Raw genomic sequence first — 22,937 nt, 5'->3', positions numbered from 1 at the left:
AAAAAATGCCACGAGACCCATAAAATCACAAGAGTTGGCAAGCCTGTGGCTCCTCTGTTGTGCCCCAGTCAGCCACAGGAGAATGGGGAGAAAAAGCGAGTGCTGGATTTTCCTTGTGTTTTTCTGCCTGCATTTTCCTAGTGCAGTTTTCTAAGTTGCTGCAGATTGTTTGTGTCACAACCCAGATGACAGAAAACTGCAAATACTTGCATGGAATTCCTGGGCCAGACTTTTGTCCCATGATGGCTAGGTAGATTTCAGGTCCCCAAATCAAGACTGTCCTGCCATCCTGCACACTGCCTGCAGAGTCTAAGCGAAGACAGGCTGTTATGTAGAGAAGAAATGAGGCACTGTTCTGTCTCCTTTCCAGCATTTTTAATTGTGCAAACAGAACTGGATATGCAGAAGACCAGCAAGATGCATGTGAACCTTGTTTTTCAGTCATGCATTAAGATACATGGCTTCAGATCTCTTCTAGCTCAAGAACACCTTGACTTCAGGCCTTGAACTCTGAGACACTTGTCTGTTGTTGGCCTTTGAAGAGGAAGGATTGAGTCTCCTTATACACCTACAATTCCTGGATTATTTTAAACCTGAATTGAGGAGGAGCCATGGGCCGTGAATCCCAAGCAGAATATTGATGCACATTGAAACAGTCACAACTCCAAGGATGTACAGACTTTAGGACAAGGCCCCTACTAGGGATCTTCTATTTAGTAGGTTTAAGCAGTTGCCTTTCCAGCACATCAGTCATCCTTTCACAGTACTAAATCTGAACTCACTAGAAAGGCTGGTGGATGGCTAATTCTGTGGTGAAGTCTTCACTGCAGGCGCAAAGAGGTTTGATATGTCACCTGCCTAAGAACATTTTCCCATTTAGTTCCCATTCTCGCCCAGAAACTCTTCCGCTTTCTTTCATGCAAAAGCAACCAAATCACAATGAAACTGGAAATACCCATATCACCACAAGGTTGCAGGAGAAGGTGGACATTTTCTTCTACACACCTGTTCAAGGGAGGATTGCCTCTGTTTCCAGTCTCAACTGGACCCTGGTGCCCTCTCTAGAGTCTGCATCCAAGTTTCATGAGGATGTAGCATGTACTTTGTGCCATGGATGACATACACAAATGCAGGTCTCCATCCAAGAAAATGGCAGAAGAACTGTCTTTAAAAGGCATTGAAAATGTTAAATTAAATTGTACCATCTTTCTTTTCTGTAGCTCATTCTATTTCAACTTAAGTAAAGGCTCACAGGCATCTCACTGCTCAGAAAGCCCTGTAGCATGTGCATGGTACCATCAGTAGTGGCAGAAGATTTGCAAACCATCTAGATCACTAAACCAAGCAATAGTAATTTTTACTATTTTCTCTGTTTTATTAGCTATATAGCTTCTCTGTAATTCACAGACATTTCATACAGGAGCTGTGTGTGTTTGAGGGGTTTTTTAAGCAGAAAAGTGTGATTGTGAAATTCGAAGAGGGTTCCAGGACAAAAAAAAGGTAGGAATAGTTCCTGAAGTTGTATTAATGTTTTGATATTGTAATAATGCGTCAATTTTTAGAGAGTAATGTAATAATGAGTCAAGTTTACGAGACAGAAATTTCTGGGTCTGATACAATTTATGACAAGTCTGTATAGTGCAAGTTTCAAGATGATAGACTGCAGATGGTTGGTATCAGTTATCTCTTTTTTTATACAGTGAAATATGTCAATTTTAATATAAACATCTCCTTGATAAATAAGTGTCCTAATTACCCTGCCACTTCTGATCTGCAGTAAATATGTGATGCATGCATGCATGCAGTCTCATCATGACGTCTTCTTCATAAAATATCATAGCTGCTATATTTTATGAGGAAATTTATCTGCATAGAGTACATACATGAAGACCACTTATTTTGTTTCCTGCCTTATCTCTGTTTTCCAGAAAACTGAAGGACAGATGCTGGAACGCAAAACTATGTCTTTATATAGTCACTGTAGGATCTTGTAATTGATGTCAACAGCAGCAGGGCTGTGCCTTTCAACACTTATATTTTGGACATTGAGAGGGAGAGGTTTAAGTCTCTATGGAAAGTAGGTTGGCTTCAGTTTATTTTAGTCTATCGTAGGACATAGTATTACTTAGAGAACAACAGATCTGCTGTCTAGGTCAGAAAAAAGTTCTTGAGGCATGTAATTCCAAACGAAAGTGAGAAGTCCAGCTAGGACATTTTCATTAATGAGAGTTTCCTGGAGCCATTTAGTCTTGTGTTTCAGGGTGTGTTGGTTATTTATGGCAGAGAAAAGGAACGGATGTGTTGATGTTCTGGAACTTTTCCTTTGTGCATTGTTTCTCATTTCACAGTTGTATTTGGCACCCATTTTCCTCCAGCCAATAAAGAATATTAAAGCACTTCCTTTGCTGAGAAGCTGTGTGCACATTTTACAAACCATACAGTTTAACCAGAAGTTTGAAAGGTACTACTTCTACCAGAGTTTACAAAAGCCAGAAATTGCAAATATATAGTAGTGCTGGCAAAGGTCTGCCAATGGTTGTTTTTATGGGCTATCAGTTCCTGTTTTCTTTATAACAAAATTATATAATACAACCGACAAAGCAAATTTGGGTCTAACTGAATGTGTTCAGGAAGGCCAATAACAAAACTCAGACTGGCTGTGATAAATGCAGGAGTAACCTCTGCTCATGCCAAGAATAACCTCGAGTACTGGGGATAGTGCATGTATTTTTGTGCACTTACAAAGCAACAGTTCTTTCCTATGAACTCTCGGTGGAAGCATCTCTTGTTGTCAAGCTGACATGGAGCTTTTCTTGGAAATGAGGACACTGACTCCAGAGAAATAAACTCTTGGTAATTAATAATTTTCAAATACAGAGCATTTTTTTCATCATTAAAGACCTATGCTTGTAAAACCAGGCGCATGTTGGCAATATATTGCTAAAGGGCTTCAAAAAATTCCCTGCACTCTCTTGTCTGCAGGGAAACCATGTAGTCCTTTGTGGTTTTAGTGTTTACAGGGAGAAGCAATGAAGGACTTTGATCTACTGACCTGCACTAACTTTGATAGTGCCATGAAATTAGAACGGGAAGAAAAACACTAGTTGCCAAAACCAATTAAATTTAATGTACTTACATTCCTTTCACTGGGAAAAAAAATCTGCCTCACATGCCTGGGAAATACACGGTGTTGAAATACTGGATTCACTGTCCAGGACCCTTATTGTTGGCCATCAAAGTAAAGCTCTCCCACTCATTGCAGAGGTGATAGGAGATGGATTACATTGCCACACATTGCCAAATGCCAAGATCTTTGTGTCTAACCAGGGCATTTGTGTGTAGGATAGAAGTGGGGGTACCAACTGTTGAGTCTTCACTGAGTACCTTGGGTCCATCTTCACTGGCAACAGAAAACCATTCTTTTGAACAGGTCTTTTATATCTTCCTGAGTCAATCGGCTGTGGTCTGATCTTGCCTCAGACCCTTCCTTGCCTTACTCTGCAGAACCTTTGGAAAAGTTTCTACCCATCACCTTATATGCTCATTTTTATATCTTTATGGCTACTGTCTGCCTTCCTGTTGAGAAGATGTCATCTGAGCCCATGTTATCAGAGCACAGTTTTGGGGGTGGGTGACAAGTAGTCTGTGCTAAGGGAACTGAACTTTTGGTCTTATCTTGTGATCTTGATGTTAACAGCACACTCCTCACCATTCCTTGATTTGAGTAAGGTCAGTCATGCCCATTGTGTCTAGTAATGCTCATTCTTTCCACCCTTGCTCTAGTGTGGCTTCTGATGCTCTCACAAACAGGCATTTCCATTTGTATGTTATTCAGCTAAGTCTTAATACCTCAGTTAAATACATCTACAGGGGCTAGAGTGAACTGGTGCCTGATAAGGGGCCTGGTGCTGAAGTTCCGTGCTGTAACCAATCAACAGCAGCAGGCCTGCTTTTCAATCTAAGCACTTGTGCCATCCTGCAGGTGCTTATGCTGCAGTGTGATGTACAGCACATGCTTAATCATCATGTTGGATACATCATTTTGCTGAGTCTAATACAGTAGCATGAGAGGTCAGTTGTTGAGACAGTGATATAGGACACGGAATAGCTCTCGGGAAGGAATAAAGCTGAATATACATTTTTGAAGAAACATCAACAAATTGTTACAATCTTGCTGATTGTGGAAGAGTTGGTGGAATCAGTCCTAGAACTAAGTATGATTTATAGATATGAAATTGAAGAAGCATGTTTTCTACAGTACTGGAAGGTCCTAATTACGTTAAAAAAAAGAAGAGGATTTATGAGAGTCAGAAGCAATTTAGATCTGTAATAGCCAGAGAAGCATGGAAATCTGAAAATAAAAGATACCAAGAACATCTCAGACATTCATATGCCTGTAATTTTACAAGGCTCTTCACTGGCTCCCTGACAACAGCGTATCACATTCAAACATCCTGTCATGTTCTGTGCAACTTTCAACTATGCTCCTTATTTCACAACTATTTGTCACTGCTGTGTTGGCTCTATTTCCAGTGCAGTGCCTTTCCCGTCAGTCAGTCACACTTTTCTGATCACCAATTTATCAGCTAGATATTGCCATGCTTTATCTATTTCTAAGAGGTCTCACCGAGAAATGCCCTCTGTACTACAAGGCTTAGTAAGTTGTTGCTTCAGATTTTCTGTGCATCAGTCCATGGCCTAAACATGTCTAATGAATGTTGGATAAATTTGAAATACTCTAAGCTGTTATGAACTTTAGATGCACTCCAGAGCTGATCTCCATTCAACCAGAATTCATGTAACTCAAGCTGAGCTGCCAGTTTCAGTGAATCCCAAGTAAGTCCCTCAAATTTTCAAAATTCTCCTTGCACAAAGCTTCCAGGCAGCAACACCCTCTCCCCACACTGAACTGAATCCAGAGAAAGAAATATGACTTGTCCAGCACTATCATTGGATGGAGCTGTTATCCCACTCACTGCTTGGAAGCTAATTTTTATGCATCAGCATAGAAGTAGCAAGACAAAGAGAGCTCAGCTAGGGAGGAGGCAGAGATATATAACAAATGCTTTCCAGGAAAACAGGAAGTTCTGTATTCATATGGTTCACTGCATTCCTTCTGCCAGTCCTTCCATGTCGTTTTTCAGATGTGGGTTTCAACACTTCTTGACACAGAGCTTGGGATGCATCAGAGCTTGGGATGTTACAGTATTAAACAATATGCAAATAAAATGCCTCAAGGTGTGGCCTTGGAGGATATGATGGTAAAATGCAGTTATTAGAAGCAACTTTGTCCTTTCTGGGCCTGACTTAGAAATACTGGGTTTTTTTGTTTGTGTTTTATTTACCCTTGTTAACCACGGTTCTCTTGTAGGCTAATAAAAGGTCTGCATTTGAACACAAACAGAAGTGCTAACTTTAGTAAAGCAGATATTTCCAGCATGTTAGGAAGTCAGGCTGAAAGAAGTTTTCATAGAAGCAGGCAATTCTTTGCATGAGGTTACTTATTGCAGCAAATTCTGTATCTATTCTAGGAGTTTCGATCAAGGTGGACCTATTTTTATTCTCAACCTTATTTTTATTATTGTCTACAATAATAAAACTCTATAATGACATACAATTCTAACCTAGTATTGACTTAATTACATATCCGTGTACATCCTTACATCCTCCCTCTGGCGTAACAAGCACTTTTGCTTTCAGTAGTTTGAAGACTAATGGCAATTTTAATTTGCCTCTGCATAACCTGGTAAAGCCAAAGGAGCTGCCTTGCATAGGGCCTGATTTTTTGTAGCATCAGTGCAGCAAGGCTGAGCTTCTTCAAGCAGAGAACAATTTTCTGTAAAACCATTTTTAGAACACATGTGGACAGTGGTGGAGACACCAGAAATGTATGTACATGCTGAAAATTTTGTGACTGAGCATGCTTTGTCTTGTTCCCATTCATGGCCAAGCTGGATGTCTAGGCAGGCATTCATTCCCCACTGGGGTCACATGAGATGCAGACCAACCAGGTGTCACAGAACCACATCTGTCAGCACTGAGCTAAAATGGATTCACACTCACACTTGTCTCTGTTCTGTCCTCCCTGCTCTGAAACACAGCTCACCTGGGAGGCTGCAAAGCACATTCTTCAGACAGGTGCTGCAAGTGCACGAGGCACAATCTCGTGCATGTTAATGAGCTGATGCATGTGTTGGCCTAGATTTGGGTTTGGCGGATACTTTTTCTGCCACCAGTATGAACTTCAGCATCCATCATATGTCTCTTATTCTGTGATTCTGAATTGTGTTAACATAGTGCTTTGCGTATTTCCACACAGTAATACAGACTGAGGAAACAATTACTTCTTCTTTTTTCTTTTTTCTTTTTTCTTTTCTTCTTTTTTTTTTCTCTTCTTCTTTTTTCTTTTTTTTTTCTTTCCTTCTTTTTTCTTTTTTCAGATTTCTATTTTTTTTTTTTTAATTAACCTCCCCTCAAGTTATTTTTTAACTTAATAGATTTCCTGCTGTGAGCTACACTAAGTACAAATATGAAGCCTCTGGAAGGCTGGTAGGGGGTAGGAATAAACAGGAATAAACAGCCAAGGGCAAAGATTAAAGGGGGCTGGAATTAACATCCAAGGGCAGAAGCTGAAGGAGCACTCCTGCTGTGTGTCAAACCACAGTCCTGGGCTCTAGGCTGACCTTAGTCTGGTGGAGGTGCTGAGTTCAAACTTCAGCTTTGTGCCTTAGCCATTAGATTGGAGTATTTCAGGCACAGCCAGGGACTCAAGCACACTTGAAATAGCCAGGATGAACTGACTGTAGGAACCTGAGGAAAAAAGGAACTTGCCTTTTGTTCATTTTCTGAGGCATCATAGTTGAGGGAGGTGAGCAGTGTCCCTAGTTGCAAAGATCATCTGGACTCTACTCTTTGTGAGCCCACATCTGAGCATGACAGCAGTGCTCACACTCCTCAAAACTCTATAACTGAATCATTTGGATACCCACTGGAACAGGGAAACTAATTTGCCTGGGAGGAGTACCTGACTTTGAGGAGAACATACATGCCAGAAGATTTTATTAGCTCTTATCTGCAATTTTAGAGGTAGTTCAGTGAAGCCCCTGTAAGGGTGTTTGGTTTTGGCATTCTGGCTGTTGCAATCTCTAAGTATTGAATGCCTCTTCAGCCTGTGCCTGTTGCCTGCTTAATGCATGGGGCTGCTGTGAAATGCAGCCTGACATATATATATAGCCACTGCAGCATCTGGCAATTTGATGTTCCTCCTACTTGGATAGACTGCTAGCTCTCCTTCACTCTAATGAAAATTGCAAACTTAAAAGTCAAGGTCCTGACACAGTCTCTGCTGAACCTAAAATGTATAATAAAGCATCTAGTGAACACAGGAAAAGGCTCACAGGAAGCAACCTGCTGAGCACAGAGCACTTGTTCTAGCCAAAAGGAAATTCCTGTTGTTTCATTTGTTTTCTCAGTTTTGCCTTCCTCTACATAGCTCTGTAAGCTGAGGTTTTGTTATCTTTTGACTTTTGTGTACCAACAGGCAGCAATTCTACCATGCCTTGTTTCAGACCCCTGGCCTTACATGCCTTCTGTCTCATGCCTGTAGTTGGCAAAACCAATGCCAAGGAGGACTCTGAAAGTTTTGGCCTGTTAAGATGTAAAATATACACACTGTGTGAAGTCATATTTAGATGGAGTATCTTCTGGCTTTGGAGGTGATAGCATTAACACCAATATTTTGTGTCACATCTTGCCCTACCTACTCAACAGTTGAACTCAAGTCTCAATTGGCATTTGTGGCCCTGAAGCCCTGTCTTGAATTTAAACACTGGGAAATTTGTTTCTCTGTAGTCACAAGGAAGAAACGAGAAATGCCATCATAATGGTACATACAGGCTTTAAAGTCTTGATTGGGAAGTGGAAGGGCTGGAGTGCAATGGGAAGGGGTGCTCCAGAGGCTTTTCCGTGCCCCCAGGGTGCTCTGGCCGCCTCCTTAGGCTAGAGGGCACTGTCCACTCTGATTCTGGAGCGTGGACATCCCTTAAAAGCCAACAAGGAGCAGTGGAGGCAGAAAGGGCTGCAGCGGGAGTGAAGGTGGTTATGCAAACAGTAGTGCCTGGGTAGGGAGCGGGAAGTGCAGAGTTCTGCTCCCTGCCTGCTCCAGGGCATGCTTTTTTCCCCCGTTGTATTCGGGTGCAGAAACCGTGCGTTTTTCACACAGAACAGTGAGGCTTTCTCAGAAAGCTGCGAAGAAACTTGTGTTTGCCCGTGACAGTCAGACTATGATTCACCCTGTCCCTTATTACAAGCAGCAACCTTGACAACTCTCTTGTGCAATTCTACCACTTTCCCGGACTTCACGGGAACAGAAGCCTTTGTGTTGAGCTATTTCAGAATGGCCTGACTCCTCCCACCCGCAGGAGAGAAAGCCTGGACAGAAAGACTTGCTGAAATTCCCACTTCTTCGACACTAATGTAATTTGTGCCATTAACATGTTTTCTTTTGATGTCCGAGTGGTAAAGGCTTCTTCCTAGCCTTCCCTACATCCAGAGGATGCAGGATTTACAGTAGCCATGAGTATGTGCCAAAGCTCTGCAGCAGCGAGAAAAGGTGACTCTCGGGAATTAAGGGCTGGTTTTTCTGTTTCCAGCTGGGAGTACAGAGCAGCTCTGTCCTGCAGTGATAGCAGAGCAAGCATCTCACAGCTCCACAACCCCAGAGAGAGGCTCTGGAATTAGGAGATAAGCTTATATGCTGCACAGATGACAGTGGTTGCATAAATCATTGCTTTTTTTGGCAAGAAGTGGTTGCCAGAGAGACTGCAGGCTGTTGTTATTGCACATGGATGTGAGTCTGGTCTAGTAGTGCAACTGACTCCAGAAAAAGGGAGTGTACCAAAGGCTTCAGGGGGAGTTTGTACCAGTTGGCCTGTGGGATGGGTTCTCACAGCTGGTAAGATGAAGTACAACAATAACTCTGCTTCCAAAGGGCGCTACTCATCAGTCTCAGATTGACCCAGAAACAAGCATTTGAGTTTTAGAAGAGAAAAGCTGGGGCAGTCTCATCTTAAACACCAAAAAACATTAGTTTTGCTAGCTACTACAGCTCTGCAAATACTACTGCCTCACTATTTCTCTCCTTGTTTTGATTGAATCGTGTTTTGTTTTTTTTCTTTTTTGTTCTCCTTTCCCCTCTCCTTTGCTCTTATGCTTGATTATTCTGAAGCTGGTTAAAAGCTACTCTAGCACTTGCTTACACAAGTCTATAGTCTGTGGCGCCAAGTGTCATAGAAATTTCCAGGGAGCTAGCCCTCATTCTATCCTGCAGCAGTCACTGACCAAATGTGATGCTACTCTTAACCTTTGAGACAAAACACAAGCTGCAGAACCAACCCACTAAATAGTCTCCCAGAGATGCCTTAAATTTTCTCCTCTAATTTCAGCGCTGTACAAGAAATAAGTTTCACAGGAAATCTCTGTACTGGAAACAAATGGGAAGCACGGCGCTCTAAAGATTAGAGAGGAAGGGTTATCTTTCTGTTTAGCTAGTCATTTGCAGCTTACAGCAGTTTGGAAAGATAAAGCTACGTAAATGTTAAATTTTATTAAGGAACAAAAACCAGCTCCATATTTACTAGCATGTATGTTTAATATCAAATCTGGCCAGGCAAAGGGATAAATCCCTTGTCTTTGATGTGTTCAGGAACATATCAGGTCTGTGCAAACCTTTGCTGTCAGTTTTAGTGAGAAAAGGACTCTATACCATAATACCTATACTCCCACAAAACTTTTCCTGAAAAAGGTGAACAGAGCAGAGAGGATAACTGTAGTGACATTATCACTAGAAAGAATGTTACTTTATCACTGTGACACTTTCTTCCCCATAACTTTGTTTCTAAAAGCCCATTAATGATGTTTAAAAGTTGTGTGTTAATTCTTGCTTTGGAAACAAATGTAATTAACACATAATTAGTGATTTTGCAGTTTTGCTTTTGAAATTATTGCAACACTGAATAATATTTGCAAGTTTCAAAATCTATACATTTTGATTTTTCTTGAGGAAGGGTTTTATGCATGAAAACTTCTTTTGTTAGTCAAAGGGAAGCAACATTGGGCAGCTTCTGAATAATCTTGATAAATTAAGTAATAATTGCTGATCAATCTATACCCAAAATACAATCAATATCCAAATTTCACATATCACTTCTGTTATAAAGCTTAGTTTTCTTTTAGTTCCACGCTGGTAAATTTTCTATATTGTTTTGATTTATTTTTATAAAAGTATTTAGTTTGGTTTTACAAAACTCAGAAAGTGTCAAAAAGTCCCTACTACGAAGGACTATATTTCACACATTTTACTTTTCCAGTCTGTGTTTTTTGTTTGACCTTTAAAATCTCCTGTTAAGGCCTGTTAAGTTCTGAAGAATGGACATATAGCACCTAAAATAATCCAAAAATTATTTAGATAATGAAGAATCTGTGGCATTCCATGAACAGAAGAGAGCCTCCATGACACTATTTTTATATGACTCCTTTATCCAGCAGAATCCAAGGTCCTGAAGGCTTGTGAAAAGCAAGAAAAATTATGCAGATCCAGACCTAGAGAAAATCAAACTTGTAGAGCTGCCTTAGGCATCAGCAGTCTCTACCTCTCTGATGCTCTTTGGAGTGTGATCTTGACATGATTTTGATGACAGGAGCTTGGAATCTCTGCAAAGTACATCTTTTGGCACTGATCTCTCAGGTTTGCAAAAGACATATAAAATACTGTGTTCTTGGTTTCCCATTGAAGTCACAGGACTGTCTTGGGTGTTCCAGTATCCCTAAGACATTTACTCATTTTCCCACTGCTTCAGAATAATGGAACTGAAAACAATATTTGTCCAGGGAATGTGTGAGTCTATTGGTGTTTGAGGTGTTTGGAAAAAACAGCAAAAATCATTTTCTCTACCCCAAACTTTAGCTAGGAGGACTTTTCTGATACATTTTTGTGGAGGTCTGCGTGGCCAATGAACAAATAAATGAGCAGGAAGAGAAAGTAGCATGAAAATAGAAGTCACTGCAGAAGCACTTGCCATGAGCAATATAAAGTTAGATGAGAGCTCCTATGAGTGCTGGCTGAAAGAAACAGGAGCTTAAGAGCAGTGGAAGAGAATCCAGCTGTTAGAGGCTGATGTACTCAGGAATAAAGGTTTACTGGGGTCTTTGCATGTAAACTAGGGTACAACACCAAAGGTCTGACTCTGTTGCTACCTTTTTCTCTAAATTTGAATTATCTACAACAGCCTAAAGTTTTTTAGTTGCTCAAATGAAGTGGGGGATCCAAGAGGAAATATTACCTGTAGGGCTCATAAAAAACTACTAGGAATGATAGGATACATGAATCTTAGGAATATCCTAGATACAAAGTATAATTCCCAAAGACTGGACAGGTGCTCAATGTCATGTTTTGCTTTCAGCCTGAATGGTTGCTACAACAGCCCAAAGAGCTGGCAACTGAGCTGAAAACTTAAATACAGATGTAGTGTGTCCAGTCTTCATCTACAAGTAAGTCATGTATAAGCTATTTGAATAGATTTTGGGGCTTTGCTCTGCTTCACTCAAAGGATTTAGAAATGGCAGCATATATGACATGAGAAGTAATTTTCACAGGCAATTTCTGTATTGGAGACAATATTTGGAAAGCATGGGGCTGTGGTGGTTAAGGTGCAAAGGTGGAAGATTACTCACAGAGCAGTGGCCACAGATTTACAAATCCAGTGATTACTGAATTCTGGCAAGAAATATTGTTGTGCTTTTGCTACTGAGCTCAGCCAAATAGGATAATCACTGCAGAGACAAGGAGATGAATTTAAAAATTTATGAGCTCTCACTGCTGATATTTGTTTCTTCAATCACAAACCAACAGTTTCGAGTTGAGATGCCCCTTCTGAAATAATGTGAAAATGCTTAAATAAGAAAACAAAGCAAAAAGAAACAGAGGAGGAGTAAAAGAGGGGCAAATACACCAAAATGCACCTGTCACCAACTTCTGAACACAAGCATTTTCATATCAGAAAATGTCTGCATCATCTGTCAATATCTTGATGTATGTCTGGGAATTATAGGGCAGAAAGAAGGCTAAAAATAATTTGTAAGAATGAACTAAGGCGCTTTGGCCAGCTTTTCTTGTTTTTTTCCTTTTTTCAGCAATAATCCTACTTTTTATACCTTCAGTTTGTGATTTTTAAAGAACACATTACCACATTCTCCTGAGTGACATAATTTGATAATGATAGACTTGAGCATTCAGTATTTAGTGATCCCATATGATTTTCATTGGAGTAAAATAAAGAAATGCACTAGTGATTTTTTATAGATGAAGGTTTAGAATAAGATCAGAAGTTTTGAATAATTTCATATTTAGTAACACAGAGGGATACCAGCTTGAATGTCTGAAAACGACATGTGGAGATATGCAAAAAAATGCCTTTTAAAGACACTCATATTATACATGAAGACTATCAGCAAAATAGGTAAGATGAAATGTTTATTAAATGAAAGGTTTGTGCAGTTTATTTCCTATTAAAAATAGAAGTCTAGAACATATTTTGTAAAAGTCTATCAATTCACATAGAAATGACAATGATAACATGTCCTTGAACTTGTAAGGGGATGAAAAACCTTTTCTGAAGTCCTTGATCTGAAAATCATGAACTGTTCAAAGTTCATTTGTTTGAGAGATGATGCATGCAGCAACAGATGGAACCTCCCGAGGAAGCCTGAGTGTATTCAAAAGCTTCCGACTGATTCCAGTAAAAGTCCTTGTACAGAAAGTTCCAGCTCACTTCTTGTTTACTTGGTTAGCTGCTGTAGAGGAGTCACATAGGATTTCCCTAACAAATCACATGTTCTCATATTGCAGCATCCTTGAGCCAAATGCATAGAAAACCTTGGGTAACCTTTTCTTCTTCAATATACACAGCGAGAAAAAAATCTGTTTTCAACATTTTTGGCCCCTGCATTACATAGATGATCGCCAAATAATGACCTATTCAGCATATTTCCTCCTGCACTCTGAACAGTATCTGTATAATTTTTCTGTCAGTCTTATCCTTAGACTGGAATTTATAAGTAAGAGGGTCATACATATAATAACATAACATGAATGTAGGCTTACAATTTTGAGTATTAGTTCAGAGGAAATTACTCTGTTCTAGATGCTGTGAGCTATTTTCCTGTGCCTACTGAGAGAACTAGGGCTGGAAGAGGTTTTGAAAGAGTTTTTGGAAAGTCTAGCTTCCAATATCTGCTTCTTTCTTAGGCGCTTCAAAGTCACACATGGCCTCACCCTTGAGCACTTGGCTTTCATAACTAATTCTCTGAGCACTGAGTGCAAGTGCCTTCAGTCACTGTTCTTATTGCAAAAGATGCCTAAAGATAGCCAATACAAAACTAGAACAGCACAGATTTCTCCAGATTCCAACTATAATATGTCAAGTTGAATACTTGTCACAAGAAGGGGAGATCTGAATTCTGACCACTGCTCCAAGGACTGTGCCCTGAATCCGCTCACTGTTTAACATGAATAGCCCTCTAAGCAGGACCAGAACCCAGGGTTCCATTAGTCTGTGTAAGTGCTTCAATTACTGTATTACTGCTGTCTTTTTCCTGCTTGGTGAGATCTGACGTGTTTCTACAGAATGACTTGTCTTTCACTGAAGGGGTAAAAAAAGATATCAATTGCCTGTGTCACACACACTGTTTAAGGAATACCTGCCTTGTATATGCAGTTTCCTACCAAATGTGTAGAACACTTTAGATCACTAGTTTCTTTACAGTCTACACAAAAGAGAGCTGCACTTACTCTTCAAAGTACCCATGGCATTGAAAATATCATAATAAATATATAATTTCCAGTTCACACTGTTGCTGACTTGTGCAGAAAAATTTGCTTTTCTGTAATATCTGTGAAAGATTTTCATTCCACTTGTAAAGAGAAGGGATATCAGACTCATGACTCAGGCAAATAGGAGAGAAGGTGACAAGAATTTATACTGATGTTTAGGGGCACCAGATTTTTCATTACACTGCTTATTTATTTTCACCAATGACATCCTCACTAACTTGTGCTCACACCACATGTAAAACAGAAGCCATTTAAGTGCAATTTACTTTTTTGGAAGACTTTATGACAGATTTTTAAATTTTCTTCAAGTCATGCAGAGTAACTCAGAAAATATTTTATGTTAACGATGGCCTTCTCACCAGTCTTCTTCCACAGAAGGCATTGACACCACTGACACCACAACAACATTGATATTGATAAAATATGTCTTTAGAACAGCAACCATTCCCTCCAGGACTGCATGTTAATAGTAACAGGCTTTGTTTAAATCTTTGTCATGGAAAAGCTCCCTTTGAATCCAGTGGGCTTTGGATAAGTTCCCTTAGTCTGAGCCAAGAAAACTTTCTTCACTAACACAGATTCATTAACTTGGACAAGTATCTGCAGAGAACCCATGATACATTCTCAGTAGGTGACAAAAGTTGCACAAAGAGGAATTTTAGTGATTCAGTGATGATAACAGCCTAAATAACCAGTCGGTGGCCATACCAGGGGTCAGAGTTGTCTGGTGCAAACTAGGCATCTAATTCTTATGAAATGAGAATTACTTCATCATACTGTATCTTGAAATCCAACCAGAAAAGCTCTAAGCTATTAAATTATGTACTGGAAAATATTCCTTCTCTTCAAAGAATGCTTTGCAGCCCATGTCAGTAGTTCATACTCTCATTTCCAAGGTGATCTGTGCAAGTTTCCAGTAGTACACATCCTTTCCACATTTGTACAGCACTGAAGAGTTAATGCCTTCAGTAACCTTTTCATTTTTGCAAAGCATAAACTTTGCAAAAACAAAGCATTTTGTCTAAATAATGTGTTCAGTTCTCCTAACCAACAGAAATTAAAGGTTTTGGAAATCATGTCAAGGTCACTGTATAGACTGTGCACAAATTTTGTGGTTGCTTTTTTGTTCTCAGTGACTCACCCAAAGTTGTTTTTGTATTCTTAAAATATAGATTTAGCTTCAACTTTGGTTCAGCTTTTATAGTAACATTTGATGCACTCTGTCTTCAAATCTGGAACATATTTGTAAAGTAATTTATCTTCGTTCTGTGCCTCTCACTCTTTCCAGAAAGCACTAGTGAATCTTTTATTTCTGTATTCAATTGTAGATAAAACTTAGCAGAAAGCTAAGTTAAAAAATAATTCTGTTATAAAATCACTTACAGGAGGGAAACACCCTTCTCTAGATTTCCAAGCCTAAAGGTGTCACTTTCCTCAATGATTTCATGGCAGAATACAGAATAAAGAGTTTGGCAATCAATAGTGATCAGCTGCATTTGGGTGGACAAGGACAGGTTTTACACACCTGCTTTAGATAACTGGAAAGCATCCTTAAGCATGAGCAACCAAAACTTACTTATGCTCTTGAAGTTAAAAAAAAATCAGTGTTTTTCCCAATTTTGGGCATGTGACATGGTTGCATTAGGAAAACTGCAATGTAACTTCATAACTCATATTGCTACTGAGGTGTTATTTGGCACAAGGCATAATGTCTTAAATGCAAGAACCAAGAACATTATTATTCACTACTGTGTATTTCAGGGCAGAAGTAGGTGCATTCTCAAATATCTAGGCAAAAAGCTAGAGTCTCCAGAAAATAAGTGAGAAAGAATTTTCCTTCCTAATGGCAATTAAATCTGCCTTGAAATCCACAGACTGCTTGATAATTCTGAGCAGATAAGCTCCTGCAGCTCATAACAAATGAGCAGTGAGCTACATCTCAATTTTTGCTATTATTTCAGTCCTGTCTCTGCGGCCAGCCCAGCAGTACAGTGTGCATGATAAGCACAGCTCACTTTTGCTTCAGAGACACCAGGAGCCAGACATCCCCCTTGTCTTTTTCAGCTTGGGGAATATGTTCAAACCTCTGTTTAAGCTGAAGTAGAACTGCTTAAAATATAAGGCTCCTCCTTTGTTTATTTTGAGACCTAGATAAGCAAACTCAGGAATGATGTAAATGATATGGTTTAGGATCTGGGCTGCTCACCACTTGGCAGACTGTGATCACAATGTGCTCCTCTGTTACACGCCTGTCTCCTAGGGCGTGTGGGTATGCCTGCGAGGCAAAATTCTCTGCTGGTGGTCCATTTCATTCCCACATACTTGCTGCCTTCCCCCCTTCATGGATTTAGAGAACATAATGACTCACGACTCCTTAGTTAGCCCCAAACTCCTTCTGCTAGAGCACATTTTTTGTGTAGCTGGTCACACGTATTAAGAACACAGTTTTAACTCAGTGCCTCCACTTTGCTTCCTTTGATTGACCAGCCTCAAGCAGCAATGGAAGAGCTTTACCCAGATGCTTCTTGGTCTGCCTTGGGTCATCTAAACCACACACTTTGACCACTGAAACTATGGGGATTAAATGACTATTCATGTTCTTTTTTGACCCCCCATTATTCCTAATTAATTTTTTTATGCACACATGCTTGAGCAGTATTTTATTTCTGAAGTTATTTAATTTATTTGTCTTTTTAGTAAATCACCAAGTGTCACTTCTATGTAAAACAAGATGAATTAAAATTGTCTTGTATATTCTAAACTCTGATGTTATGATTTAAAAATAAAGTAACACATGTTCCTAATACATTTACCTTCTCATATTGATATTAATTTCTGTATTCCCATTGAAATTCTGATTGTCAATTATCTGAGGTACTTTAACTGCCAATGTTCTGATCTCTACAATTAACAGCTGATAAAGAAGCTTGTCTAAAATTCTCTTATCTGAGTTGGCTTTATCTTCATTTATCTTAAATCCCATTTTTCTTTCTACTTCCCTGAGGTGCCCAATTATCCTTTCTACTGCGAGCACCAAAATTACTAGTGACATCAGAGGGACTAGTGAAGATCACCTAATTTCTGTTTCTCCACAAAATACTATAGTTGTGCTATGACTCCCAGGACATCTCAAGAAGACACAACAAAGTCAGTCTTTCTGTGTACTCCCACTCCTCTTTTCCAGAAACCACATTTCTATTTAGCTCTTCTCTTCTGTGTAAGGGAAAGGTATTTACAATGTCACAAGAGGGTACAATGAGTAGGAAGTTTTATGACACTTATTACTTTTTATTTCAACACTTTCTAAAAAATGATGGAGAAAAACTATTTACAGACCAACAAAGTCATCTTCTGTAGTCTTTAATCTATCTTATTCCACCATCCCACAAAGTTCTTTCCATCATCTCTCTGGTTACAATTATTTGGTTCTAAAATTCCCTACTCTTCTTTTTTTTTCTTGATGAAAGCTTAAACTGCCTTTTAAATCTCCTATAAACTTTCTCAAACAGCTCAGCTATCTTTAACACATCTATACAAAGAAAGTCACTAAAACCTCCCTCCCTCCCTCTCTCCCTCTGCCCATGACTGCATTCTTGCTATCACATTCACAGCTGATCTTGTCCCCATGTGTTGTAGCTTGCATAAAACACTCCCACATTATGTTCATTTTCCTCTTGCTTCATTTGTTTCACCAAATCCTGAAAAACCTGCATGGTCCTCTAGGTGCTTTTTTGCCTAATCATGCTTCCATAACACTTAGAATAGGACCAGCTTGGGGGTCCTGTACTCAGTGTTTCATGCCTGTCTCCACTTACATTGCCATGAGCTCTTCCAATGCTTTTTTTTGTCCTCACACCTAGAATTCTCCTGAATTATCTGAATTATCATCTTTGATCTGTCATGATGTCTCCTGAGGCCTGTTTTTAATTGCTACCTGTTCTAGACTGTTTTATGGATACCTCCAGGATGTTGTGTTATACCTGTAACTTGTCTACTGATTTTTCTTATCATTTTTGTGCTATCACACTCTTATAACTCTTCTGCTTTGTCTCTTGAGACAAATTGTACAATCTGATTACTGGAAACCACTTTGATCAATAAAAGGATATGCTTGAACATTTTTATTAAGAACATTTTTTTGCTATTCAGCTCTATCCTTAACTGTGACAAAACCAGTTAATAAACATTAGATCCCTGCCTGCCACATGTTCCTTTGCTACTTTTGTATTGAAGCCATACATCGTTATTTGGTTCCACCCTTTGCAATACTCTTGAAGACTGTTATCACAATCAGGCAGAATTAATCTTGTATGGTTTTAGGGATTTCTTTGCTGGAAGCACATTTTTATATTCCCTATGTTCAGGATGCTCCACTAGCTTGACAGTTTGTTTGTTTTTTTCCTTCAAGGATTGTAAAAATGGAGAATATCATTTCAGAGGATTGATAATATATCATTGGTGATATACAGAGACATAACCTTATCCTCCTTGGCCTTCTTCCTCCCTCTGACCTTTGCTGCTAAAATAAATAATGATGATCCTCCCTAGGAAGCAGAAGTAGCCTTAGATACCTTTCCTTCCATTTGGTAGAACCACCTCTGAATGACATTTCTCTCTTCATGGCACCACTCATCATGTTTATTTCAATTAAACTATTGCTTGTCTTGTCTGAGAAAGTCAGCATGGATATAACCAACTTTATTAAAAAGGCTGTCACGTGCATGTCATTTTATATTTTCTGCACTATAGTTTGGAGTACTCCTGCCCTGGGTAACAAAGTTCCCTGCTTGCCTTGTTAGGATTTGTAGAGCGGAGAATAATTCTTGCAGCTTAGAAAGGAACAGTAAGTCTAAGCTTCAAAGGCACCTAATAAATGAAGGCCACAGTTCACAGAATTTGAGTACTTCTGTCCTTGCTCGCCTTTGAAAATTAGCAGCCCAAACACAGAACTAAATGTAGCTGTCAGAGATTCTGAGACATCTTACAGAAGATACATTTTGATGCCCTTTCTGTCAGCACTTATAATGTCAGAAGAAGAAGCATATCTTCTACAGCAGTTGTTATTCCAATATTCCCTTTTTCATAATAAAATCAGTTGAAACTGTTTAGGCAAAAGACAGCGTGCTCTCATCATGTCATGTCTAGAAGTCTGTGGGTATTCCTGTAAAGCAAAAAATCACTATGTGGCCTGCTAAGCAAAAAGAGCATGAATGCCTTTTCTCTATCCTTTCTCTGGATATCTGTCTGTGTATCTGTGTCTGTGCATGTCTGCAGGGTGGGATTGCCACAGTAGATCTAATTTAACTGATAAAAAGAAACAATGACTTAGAGTTTCTCCTTAGAATGTTTTAATCTCAAATTCCATTGTTTGTATTCCTAAGGCACAGTCACTCTTTCCTGCTGTTGGGATTCCAGGATCACAGCTACAATGGAATAGGAAGAGAAGCAGTGCAAGGTAAAGTCAGGCTACTTGTAAAGGGTTGATTCAGCAAATTATATAAGCATTTTTTAACTCAAGTGGATATTTACTTTCTTTGTTGAACACAAGTGGATGTTAGAATAAAGCATAGCTCTATTCTGAAATGCTCCGTTGAGTCATTATCTCAAAACTAATAATGACTCAGTGCAATAGAGAAGACTACAAAGTCTTCTGCTATAGAGCACTCTGCAGCCTGAACCAAGTTACACTCCTAAGCTGCACATGGATGGCTTCTCTATGCGTTTGTCACCCAGGTGTCAATTAAAGAATTGTGTCAATTGTCAAATGTTTTCTTGGCTCTGCTTCTTAACTGCCAGCTGTGAAGAGTTCTGCAAGACTCCTACAGGTAAAGGCAAAAGGAGATGAGGTAAACAGGCTGGCATTGTCAAGAAAGGCAGCAGAAGGAACAGCAGCTGTCTCAAAAAGCCATTACCTCAGAGGCCAACATCCTGAAGTACCCAGGGAATATGCTCTGCTCACATTCTGTGCTATAAAAGCTTTCAAATTTTAAAGGAGAGAAACAAAGGAAACTGAGGAAAATTCTGAAATGCTAAGTACTTGGGATGCTTCCTATGCCATTATAATAGGTGCATTTTCTAATGGATTCTTATGGTAAATTATTATACAGTACTACAACCACAGGATATACTTGATTGCAGATCTGGCCTCTGGACTTTAAGAATCATTTCTATAGGGAAGCAGACAAGTAGAGGAAAAGAGCAAGACACTGGCATGGAAATTAGGTCTGGGCTCAGCTTTACAGAATTCCACAGCTGTAAATCTTCAAGAACATCACTGGTGTTCAATTCTATGACAGCATTCACCAATGTGAAAGAGTGACTTCTCACCTAGATAAAAGTAGCAGGCTTTGGTTGAGCACCCAGCATCTTTTGCACGTGGCAAACCAAGAACTGGAGGTTCAGTAGCTGACAGAGCCAGGAGTACTGGAGCTTAGAGCTGCCTGAGACAAAACAATAAGAATATGTGTATTGATAGCATTGGTCACAGCTTCCCTTCTCCCTCACAACAGGCACCATTTAGTGGGATGTGTTTCCTATCACATGATGGGGGAGTCTGTGTGTGTAAACCTCCAATTTCTGTGAATCAGCATCTCAGCTGGATCAGTTTGTGTCCAAATAAGTTGTTCTCATTAAAAAAAAAAAAAAAAAAGTCTCCATTAATAAATTAATAGCCTGTTAATTGAAACACTCAGCCTGTGACCTGGAATCTCGTCTGGTTCAAATTTGAGAGCAGATCTTTCTTTGTGTCAAATGGGGCAACTGTCTTCTATTTCTCCTGTAGAAGTTATCTCACTCAGTACAAACTTTTGAAATAGTCTTTGGGGAAGAAAAAGAGAACTGCTGTTCTGGACACAGTTCTGGAGTGCTGTGATTCCTATCCCTCCTCTCAGGAGGTACTTCAGTATTTTATGAGAAGCAGAAAAATTTAAGCAGTCTAAAACATCTAAATCAGAGGGCAGTGACTGGAGACCTTAGCTGGGGGATGGCAGGACCCAATTTTAAATCTTTCTTCTTTAAAAGATTTGGAGTAAGAATGTAAAACCAATTCTTCCATTTACAGGGACTTCCTCTTGCTATCTGACTTTTGAGTGAAGGTCAATAGAGAGGCCCAATGCTTGATGGTGGAAATTTCAGAAATGTTAAAGGAAGGAAGTCGAACACAGTTCTTTTAAGCAGATAAACAGCTACATAGCAACTGATTTTAGAAGCTTCTAATAGTAACATGGTACTGAAATCTGGGCCCAAAATATAGGAACTTTTTGTTCTCATAACTTAAGGTTCTGTAACTTCAGAGGCTATGCTGAAACCTTTTTCTTTCCCCTCCACAGTGAGATTCTGCATTGTCACAATCAGATAATCATTCCTACTTAGAAAATTATTCCTACTTGAAAACTTTCCTGGTGGAGATCCTTATTAAAGCCTCAATGTGCTCTTTGATGCAATAAAATGATCAGCAATGCCTAATGCCTAGTGTGGCAGTTCTGGGCTGGTAGTTGATACTGGATGCTGAAAGTTGATGGAGTCGCGGCGTGTGTGTGACTATGCTGAAACTGTTTTCTCAGGTGCAACAGATAACTAAGTAAGACAGATGTAGTGCTTAAGCTGTAAATAATCTTCTTAAATACATTTTGGTCCAAAAGATTGAATGTAAGATTTTTGGGCGGAACTTATTCCATTCCCAGAAAACTCATCTGCTCTTTTTGAGCCAACAAGGTGATGCTACTTTCCCCTACAATTCTTGCTCCATTTAGGGTAGAAATTCTATGAAGACTTACAGTACAATTAACTGCAATATAGCTTTTGTAACTGTATAAAAGTAATTACTAGGAAATTATGGGCCTTCTTTTCCTCCAAAACCTCATATAGTGCTAAATAGTGTGTACTGCAGTACTTTTGAAAGTCATCACTTCAGAATGGGATTATTCGATTAAAACAGACTCAGGAAATGGGTTTATTCACTGTCTAGGTTATATAAATAAGGATAAAGTCTTCATTTTCCTTAGAACATTTCACAAGCACTAGGTAAAACAAAAATTACTAAGCCTTTCTGTGGAAATCTTTATCAAGTCAAGCATGCTATCGCTAACTACATTCAGCACTTAAAAAGGTAAACAGGTAGATGTGGTTATGGTTCTCATCTTGCCTTACGACTGCTATCTAGATTTATGTTTATATGGGCATGCTCCTAATGCCTGTATTCATATCGACACCATTTACATGCTTTTAGTAACCTTGTTAAGAGCTTCTAGTCACCAAAACTATACGTGTGGTTCCCTATGCTTTAGAAATATCCTAAATTAAGTGAATCTACCTTAATTAGAACCTTAGTAGTCAATTACCAAAAGTATGTGTAGACGTTTACAGCTTTTAGTCTTTACTGCATTGCCCATGAAGAAACCTTGTAAAGGAGCCCACTTTTTAAAGGCATATAAGATAATGTAAATGCAAAATGTCATTTGAGAAGCTTTAATTGCATCAGAATAATGCAATTACATGAACTGAACATAAGGAGAGCTACAGCTAATGTTTGTGTGATGCTTGACTCAAAGGAAATATTTACAGAAGAGATAGGGCAGGGTGCTGAATTTGATGAGTCTGGAATTAAGGACAGTAAACAGGATAAGCATTGACTCTGAAAGTTCATGCTTTATAGAGAATATTTCTGAAATAACTAAAGGAAAAGAGGAATATTAAAACAAGGGAGCTCTGCCAGTCTCCTTTGTAGGAGTAAACAGGATTAGGTGTAATGAGATTATCAAGTGATTCTGTGTGGCAACACCCACATAAATCAACAGACAAGGGGGAGGGAGGGAGATGGACTCTGCAGTAACTGTTAATAGCAGCACTGTACCAGCCAGAAGAATAAGGCTCCCCACTCCCTTGCCCCCTCCTCCCAATATGGAGGACTACAATTACAATTGTAACAAAGTTACAGTTTTAGTTATAGGTTTAGTTTAGTTATAGGTTTAGTTTTAGTTATAATTTTAGTTGTAGGACTATAATTAAAACTGTAACCAAGCATGGTGTCTGATAGCAAGAGTTTTTCTGT

At 39.2% G+C, this 22,937-nt stretch overlaps 1 protein-coding gene across 1 annotated transcript in view; it reads right to left on the bottom strand.

The window, feature by feature from the left end:
- The window catches only part of LIFR (LIF receptor subunit alpha), an 87,055-nt gene that overhangs the window by 54,010 nt on the left and 10,108 nt on the right, over positions 1-22,937 (bottom strand). The gene's annotated exons all lie outside the window — the stretch shown is intronic.

Source organism: Haemorhous mexicanus, chromosome Z (genome assembly GCF_027477595.1).
Source record: "Haemorhous mexicanus isolate bHaeMex1 chromosome Z, bHaeMex1.pri, whole genome shotgun sequence".
NCBI lineage: Eukaryota > Metazoa > Chordata > Aves > Passeriformes > Fringillidae > Haemorhous > Haemorhous mexicanus.
Note: the sequence above shows the minus strand (reverse complement) of the source record. Positions and strands in the feature narration are given on the sequence as shown.